Source organism: Canis lupus, chromosome 23 (assembly GCF_011100685.1).
Source record: "Canis lupus familiaris isolate Mischka breed German Shepherd chromosome 23, alternate assembly UU_Cfam_GSD_1.0, whole genome shotgun sequence".
Classification (NCBI taxonomy): domain Eukaryota; kingdom Metazoa; phylum Chordata; class Mammalia; order Carnivora; family Canidae; genus Canis; species Canis lupus.
The window spans coordinates 9109619-9118292 of record NC_049244.1 but is presented as its reverse complement, the minus strand read 5'-3'; the positions used below and the strand labels follow the sequence as shown (position 1 = coordinate 9118292).

The window sequence follows — 8674 nt, the reverse complement described above, 5'->3', positions numbered from 1 at the left end:
GGCTCATAGCCCTTCGGATCGCAATTCCCAGGTTTTTCAGTGGGAAATCTCAACCTTTGCCATGTTAGGAATCATTCGTGGTTATGGCTGGAGTTGTCTGGGTCCAGTTTAAAAACCCAACTGGGGGATCCCTGGGTGGCGCAGCGGTTTAGCGCCTGCCTTTAGCCCAGGGTGCGATCCTGGAGACCTGGGATCGAATCCCACATCGGGCTCCCAGTGCATGGAGCCTGTTTCTCCCTCTGCCTGTGTCTCTGCCTCTCTCTCTCTCTCTCTGTATCTCTCATGAATAAATAAATAAAATCTTTAAAAAAAAAAAAAAAAACCCAACTGGGTTCAGCAGGAGGCCTCAGGTGAATAAAATTTGTTTCAATGGGATGCTTTGTATCTAAAGAACTGAGCATGCCATCTTCTGGCACCTGTGCTTACCATAGTCCTGGCAGGGTGGGAGGCAGGCGAGGGGACCAGCATCAGAGTAGGGGACCATCTGCAGGGTGACAGAGTGCTGGACCCACGGTGGGCCCGTGTACCCATACGCCCAGGCCTGTGCACGCCAGCTGCTCTGGGATACCCAGGCTGAGGAGGCAGTGGCTGGGGAAGGCTGGTAGGTCAGCAGAAGGAGGATCAGAGGCTGCAGATGCCCTGTGCACAGAGTAGGCATGAGGCAGCTAGAAGCTGGGACCCTGTGTCTACAGAAGACCTCTACTTTATGGTGAAAGGAGAGGTACAGAAGGCAGTCCACACTGCTCAGGGATTATTTGACAAATGGACAGAGCTCTTCCAGCACCCCTTCACAGCTAGGAGGCAAGAAATCAGCTGGATCGCCATCAAGCTGAGAAACAACCTCTCGAGCATGGAGTGGGATCGAGAGGACCTTGAGATCATCAGCATGGTTGAAGCAAATCCTCGAAAATTCAACCTCAACGTGACTGAATTGAGTATAAGAAAAACCTTTATCCAAGTACTCAGCCAGTTGTCAGGGACATGAAGGATCAGATGTGAGCTTCATCTGTGCAGGCATTAGCTGAAGAAAAACTAGACAGGCACTGCTAGGGGACAGTGGTGGCCCGAACTTGAGCTGGAACAACAGAGAAATACAGATGCCTCAACTCTGAGCTCCAGTTGGCCAGCTCCCATTTCACTGAGGAGCAGCAAGCACAGCAACAGTGGGTCTGGAACAGCAGGATGAGCAGTTGGAGCGGGTCTCTGGCAGCGTAGGGGTGCTGAAGTCCCAGCACATTGGAGGGGAGCTGGAGGAACAGGCTGTATATAGATTCCTTTTTTTTTTTTTTTTTTTTTTTTAAGATTTATTTATTTATGATAGACATAGAAAGAGAGAGAGGCAGAGACACAGGAGGAGGGAGAAGCAGGCTCCATGCCAGGAGCCTGATGTGGGACTCGATCCCGGGACTCCAGGATCGCGCCCTGGGCCAAAGGCAGGCGCTAAACCGCTGAGCCACCCAGGGATCCCCTGTATATAGATTCCTTGAGCGGATTCCTGGAGTGTTGCTGAGAATGGGAACCTGAGACAGATAGGGTTCTGTAAACTCCCTGGAGATTTGGGCACCGAAGAGGGTAGGCCATAAACTGCCTTCATTTTATCATCCCATGACTCCTCTGCTCCATCAAACAGAACTTCTTGCTCTGCATCTTAAACTTTAACTTAATTTTTAAAAGTGTGTAAATTTAACTTCAATTAATAAAAAAAAAAAAAACTTCCATTTTGGAAGAATGGCAAAATTTTACTGAAAGTGATGTAGCACTGCAAGAGCCATTATGAGCAACATTCCACTTAAACAAGACTGCTCATTTAAGAAACTGGCACTTGAACAGTGTGGTACTGGCACAAAAACAGACACATAGATGAATGGAACAGAATAGAGAACCCAGAAGTGGACCCTGAACTTTATGGTCAACTAATATTCGATAAAGCAGGAAAGACTATCCATTGGAAGAAAGACAGTCTCTTCAATAAATGGTGCTGGGAAAATTGGACATCCACATGCAGAAGAATGAAACTAGACCACTCTCTTGCACCATACACAAAGATAAACTCAAAATGGATGAAAGATCTAAATGTGAGACAAGAGTCCATCAAAATCCTAGAGGAGAACACGGGCAACACCCTTTTTGAACTCGGCCATAGTAACTTCTTGCAAGATACATCCACGAAGGCAAAAGAAACAAAAGCAAAAATGAACTATTGGGACTTCATCAAGATAAGAAGCTTTTGCACAGCAAAGGATACAGTCACCAAAACTCAAAGACAACCTACAGAATGGGAGAAGATATTTGCAAATGACCTATCAGATAAAGGGCTAGTATCCAAGATCTAAACTCAACAGCAAAGAAACAAACAACCCAATCATGAAATGGGCAAAAGACATGAAGAGAAATCTCACAGAGGAAGACATAGACATGGCCAACACGCACATGAGAAAATGCTCTACATCACTTGCCATCAGGGAAATACAAATCAAAACCACAATGAGATCCCACCTCACACCGGTGAGAATGGGGAAAATTAACAAGGCAGGAAACCACAAATGTTGGAGAGGATGCGGAGAAAAGGGAACCCTCATACACTGTTGGTGGGAATGTGAACTGGTGCAGCCACTCTGGAAAACTGTGTGGAGGTTCCTCAAAGAGTTAAAAATAGACCTGCCCTACGACCCAGCAATTGCATTGTTGGGATTTACCCCAAAGATACAGATGCAATGAAACGCCGGGACACCTGCACCCCGATGTTTCTAGCAGCAATGTCCACAATAGCCAAACTGTGGAAGGAGCCTCGGTGTCCATCGAAAGATGAATGGATAAAGAAGATGTGGTTTATGTATACAATGGAATATTACTCAGCCATTAGAAACGACAAATACCCACCATTTGCTTCAACGTGGATGGAACTGGAGGGTATTATGCTGAGTGAAGTAAGTCAATCGGAGAAGGACAAACATTATATGGTCTCATTCATTTGGGGAATATAAATAATAGTGAAAGGGAATAGAAGGGAAGGGAGAAGAAATGTGTGGGAAATATCAGAAAGGGAGACAGAACATAAAGACTCCTAACTCTGGGAAACGAACTAGGGGTGGTGGAAGGGGAGGAGGGCGGGGGGTGGGGGTGAGTGGGTAACAGGCACTGGGGGTTATTCTGTATGTTGGTAAATTGAACACCAATAAAAAATAAATTAAAAACAAAAAACAAAACAAAACAAAAAAACAAAACAAACAAAAAAAAGAAACTGGCACTTGAGAGATGCACAAGAGATTCCAAGCTGAATAAACAAAATAGAATACCTACTTTAATTGATATGCAGAAACTTCCTAAAGGCTTCAAGATTCCAAAATAGCCTCACTAAAAGACTCATCACAAAAGGCTAATGAAAGATTAAAAAGGCAAGGGAAGGGAGAAGAAATGGGTAGGAAATATCAGAAAGGGAGACAGAACATGAAGACTCCTAACTCTGGGAAATGAACTAGGGGTGGTGGAAGGGGAGGAAGGCGGGGGGTGGGGGTGAATGGGTGACGGGCACTGAGGGGGGCATTTGACGGGATGAGCACTGGGTGTTATTCTGTATGTTGACAAATTGAACACCAATAAAAAATAAATTTATTATTATAAAAAAAAAAAGGCAAGAAGTACCAAAAATGCAAGGTGAGGATAGCCAGTGTGATTCCTACCACTTCCGTGCAATCTCTTTTCACCTGAGTGCTCACATTTTACTAAGTTCTCTGTCTGAACTGCCTTTCACCCCTTAAGAGGCTACTAAACAGTTACCTTTTAAGATTTATGTATTCATTTTAGAGAGAGAGGGAGAGCATGTGAGCGGCACAGAGGAGGGGCAGAGGGAGAGGGAGAGAAACACTCAAGCAGACTCCTTGCTGAATGGGGAGCCCCATGCTGGGTTGGATCATGACCTGAGCTGAAATTAAGAGTCAGCAATTAAAAAAAAAAAAAAAAAGAGTCAGCGATTAACTGACTTAGCCACTCAAACACCCCTAGACAAACCCAGGTATCCTCATTCAAAGTTACAGAATTGCAGGGGTGCCGGGGTGGCTCAGTGGTTAAGCATCTGCCTTTGGCTCAGGGTGTGATCCTGGAGTCCCGGGATCAAGTCCCACATCGGGCTCCCTGCATGGAGCCTGCTTCTCCCTCTGCCTGTGTCTCTGCCTCTCTGTGTCTCTCATGAATAAATAATCTTTCAAACCAAAACAAAGTTACAGAATTTCCTACACCTATAGAGGAAACTCAAAAGCTTTTGAAGAGTGTGGAGTCGCCACCCAGGCCTGTGACTCTGGGCTGCCAGATCTCTATCAGCTTGTGCACTTGTTGGCAGGTCCTTGGGAAGCCCAGGTGGATTCAGAAAGCAAGATGGCAAATGAATTCGAGTGATGAATTAGAGATCCTCAACCAGAAGTGGCTGGCAGAATCTTTTTATAGGCTATTCCTAGAGTCTTAACTGCTTGCACTGATTGGTGTGTAAAACAAACATGCAGACAAAATAAAGATAAATCTGTGGCAGGTTTTAGAGCCCTTTTGGAAGGCCTTTTTCTATGGCATGTGGGGTTCCATACAATAAATCAGGTCACCCAGCCTGCCCTTTCTGTAAATGAACCATCTCCTGAAATCAGTAGTTGAAAATAAGGCAGGAGGCCACTGCCTGATTGAACTGTAACCATAGATGAGCAATTTGAAAGGACCCTGAGCAAAATCACAAAAATCCATCAAGCTAATGGCTCCATGGCTATAACATCTTCAAGGCCACAAACTCAAAATAACACCTCTCCCACTGCACTCTCCTAGGGCTCCATCATCAGAAAAACGCTGGTCCAAAGAGTAATGCCTCAGGTATAAGACACTGGGACACTGGAAAAGAGATTGCCTTCAAAGGTCCTATGTGAATTCTCAAATGTCCTCATGTCTACCTTCAAAGGAGGGACCCCATAGGGGCCCCACCACAGATGACGGCTCTAAGGGGTTCTCCAGTAAATTATTGCCAATAATTCTCCTGAATAGCCTAGGGGAAACTAAAATCAAAATTAATGGGATACCTTGTCAAATTCTAGTTGAGAGATGCTTTCTACTTTGAACCCCACCCTCATAAAACAACAAATCCCTCAGAGTAAACAGACTTTTTTTTTTAATTTATTTATGATAGTCACAGAGAGAGAAAGAGAGGCAGAGACACAGGCAGAGGGAGAAGCAGGTTCCATGCACCGGGAACCCGACGTGCGACTCGATCTCGGGTCTCCAGGATCGTGCCCTGGACCAAAGGCAGGCACTAAACTGCTGCGCCACCCAGGGATCCCAAATCCCTCAGAGTAAAGAGGAAGTTTCCATGGTAGAGTCATCTAACAAAGTCCAGAGAGAATCATCACCATCAGTACAAATGGCTCTGGGACCTTTTCCTGAAAAACACTTACTATATGATACAGCCCCAGTCCCCAGGCAGAGATTTTCTGCTAAATTAAAAGGGGGAAAAAAAAGGGCATATGTTGGGCACCTGGGTGGCTCATTTGGGTAAGTGTTCAACTCTTGATTTCAGCTCAGGTGGCGATCTCAGGATTGTGGAATTGAGGCCTGCTTGGGGTTCCTCTCTCAGCAGAGTCTCTTTCCCTCTCCCTCTGCCCCTCCCCTCTCTGCCCACTTTTGTGTGTGTACTCTCTCTCAATCTCTCTAATAAATAAATAAATAAATCTTTAAAAAAATAAAAAATAAAAGGACTATTATATTTTGCCTCCAATGAAGACTTCATATTAGAATTCCTGATCAAGTTTAACCTGATCTTCTATGTTCCTTACAGTCTGTCCTTGACACAGAAGAAGAATTCAAAAACAGTCCACTAATTTAATTGAGGTGCCTAAAAACCTGTGGGCTACTTCTTTTTTTAGAGATTTATTTCAGAGACAGAGACAGAGACAGCACAAGTGGAAGGGTCAGAGGTAGAGAGAGAGAATCTCAAGCAGACTCTGTGTTCAGCATGGAGCTGGATGCAGGGCTATATCCCATGATCCTGAGATCATGACCTGAGCTGAAGCCAGTAGTCAGATGCTTAACTCATTGCACCACTCAGGAACCCCTGTGGCCTACTTCTACTGCTGACATTGGAAGAATAAAAAGTGCAGAACCTATACAGATTCAGATAGATATAACCAAACCTCCCCCTACATTACATCAATTCAGACCTGAGGCCACACAAAGCCTCACATCCAGAGAAGAAGGCCTAATCACCCAGGGGCTTGTCATTCCCTGTACCTGTCCCTGCAACATTCCTGATCTTGCTGGATCATAAATCCAATGCACAAGGATAACCGTGTGTCCAGGACTTAAGATCAATTAATAAGACAGTTATTTCCCATTTCCCAGTTATTCTGCACCCAAGGTCCCTATTGTTAGTTCTACTGTTACAGGATTTCTTTTCCTTCAGTGCCCATGGTTCTCAGGTCATGCTACTTCAAAGGATGAAGAGGTAGACCAGACAAAGGGTGGTGGGCAGCAGAGCAGTTTATTAAGTGATAGTAAAGTTTATTGAGTGATAGTACAAAGTCCCCAAAGAGGGAGGGAACCCAAAAGGGTTGCTGATTTGGCATTTAGATCTAGGGGGTTTTATGGGCTTATTGGTGGGCTATTTTAATCTGATTAATCCTCCGTGCACCTGTCACCCAATCAAGTTTTTGTTACTTTATTTGGAACAACCAACAATATAACTGGACAATCATGCCTCAAGCATTCACTGAAGCCCATTCTTATTTCTCCCAAGTACTTTGTAGGGAAGGAGAAAGTCTTCCTCTACCCTCTAAGATCTCCCAGCTGAACTAATTGAATTTACAGGAGACAGATTAGCAAGAGAAAAAAATGCAAGGTTTTATTACATGCTCAGGGAGGACCAATGATGAAATTGAGGCCCAAAGAAATGACCAAGGCAGGCAGTGTTCATACATTTTATACAAAGAGGCAATAAATTTGTGAGGAATTTACAGGATGAAGAAAGCAGGTGTTTGGCTGCTTTAATTAGGAGAGAATTTTAAGCAACAGTTGAGGTAATAAATTAGGGGAAAGGTAACGATTTGCTTCTACAGTTTTCACAACTTTAAAGTTCTTGTCTCTGGTGATAGGGATGTCTTTGTATTTCTTAGTACAAAGATGATATTTTTTATCCGAGAGATTTGTTTCTTGTTTGGAGGGAACAGAGGAGGCTCCAAGTGTTCTTACACCAGTTGTTTCCTAAGTAACTTTCATTTAAAATAACCAATATACTGGGACACCTGGGTTGCTCAGTGGTTGAACCCGGGGTCCTGGGATCAAGTTCTACATCAGACCCCCAGCAGGGAGCCTGCTTCTCCCTCTGCCTGTGTCTCTGCCTCTCTCAGTGTGTCTCTCATGAATAGATAAATAAAGTCTTTAAAAAATAAAATAATCAATATGTCAAAGTGGCTCATTTTAGGGTGGCCTGCCCTTGATCCCTGCAACTTCAAGATTTAAGTACTCCTGTTCTCTAAGAAATCCACCCATTTACGATATGTAGATACCTTCTTGCTGTGGTCCTTTGCCAAAGAGGCGTCCATGTATTTGCTGCAACAGTTAGCTGAAAAGGATGCAGAGTCTCTGAGGAAAAATCACAATTATTTCTAGATATTATTCATTACCTAGGTCAGAGTCTAAGCCAGCTGTCTCTAAAAAGAATCCAAGTAATCCAGGAATTGTCTACACCTACAACAAAACCACAGCTTTGTAGATTCCTAGGCCTGGCTGGATGTTGTAGACTGTGGGTTTCTGATTTTTCTCTATCAACTTCTGTACTCTGGCCTACCTAAAATTTCCATCCCTGAATCGCTTCCTTGGGAAGATAAACATGAGCTTTATAAGACTAAAATAAACTCTGTAAGAACTGCCTGCTTTAAAGCTACCTAAGTATTCAAAATCTTTTACTTTATTTGTCCATGAAAGGGATAATCAAGCTTTGGGAATGCTCAGGCAAGAAAGCAGTAATAGACAAAGACCTTTACAGCATACTTGATTCTGTTGCCCGTGTATCCTAGTTGTCTTAAGGCTCCAGCCTCAGCTACGAGTTAGTGCAAGCTCAGCAGATTTAACCTTAGAAGATGACATTTATTTGCAAACTTCACACATTGTCCAAAGTCTTCTTCAACGTTAAGAAGTTGATGCACTCAACATCTCTTTGCAAGTAACTTCCTATGAGATCCCTCTGCTTTTACCTCCTAATCTACTTAAATGTTGCAACATTACTACCTTTACCTGATGGTGAGCCTCATGACTGAGGGAGTAACGTCCAATTTTAACAGTAAGTCCTGATTTACAAGACACCCCTTAAATGAATCCTCATCGAATCTCGTTCATTGCTGTAGAAATTAAAAAGGGAATTGCTCTGCTGTTTGTGCTGTGACTACCCAGCGTGACCTACTCAGAAGGGGAGAGCTCCTACGAGCTCGACCAACCCAATGAGCAGAGCTCCATGCCTTGATCCAAGTGTGCCAGCTACCAGAAGGACAAACTGTTAATATTTATACTGACAACCATATGCCTTTGGGGTCATTCATAATTTGGAGATGTATTAGAAACAAAGGAGATTTTCTCACATCCTCTGGGACTCCAATTAAAAATGGGCAATAAGTAAATGATCTTCTTCCTGCTGTTCCCTTTCTGAAATTGCTAT

General features: G+C 43.8%; 1 pseudogene; it reads left to right on the top strand.

Moving 5' to 3' along the window:
• The first annotated feature begins 634 nt into the window (after positions 1-634).
• The window catches only part of LOC100687413, a 25533-nt pseudogene continuing 17493 nt past the window's right edge, over positions 635-8674 (top strand).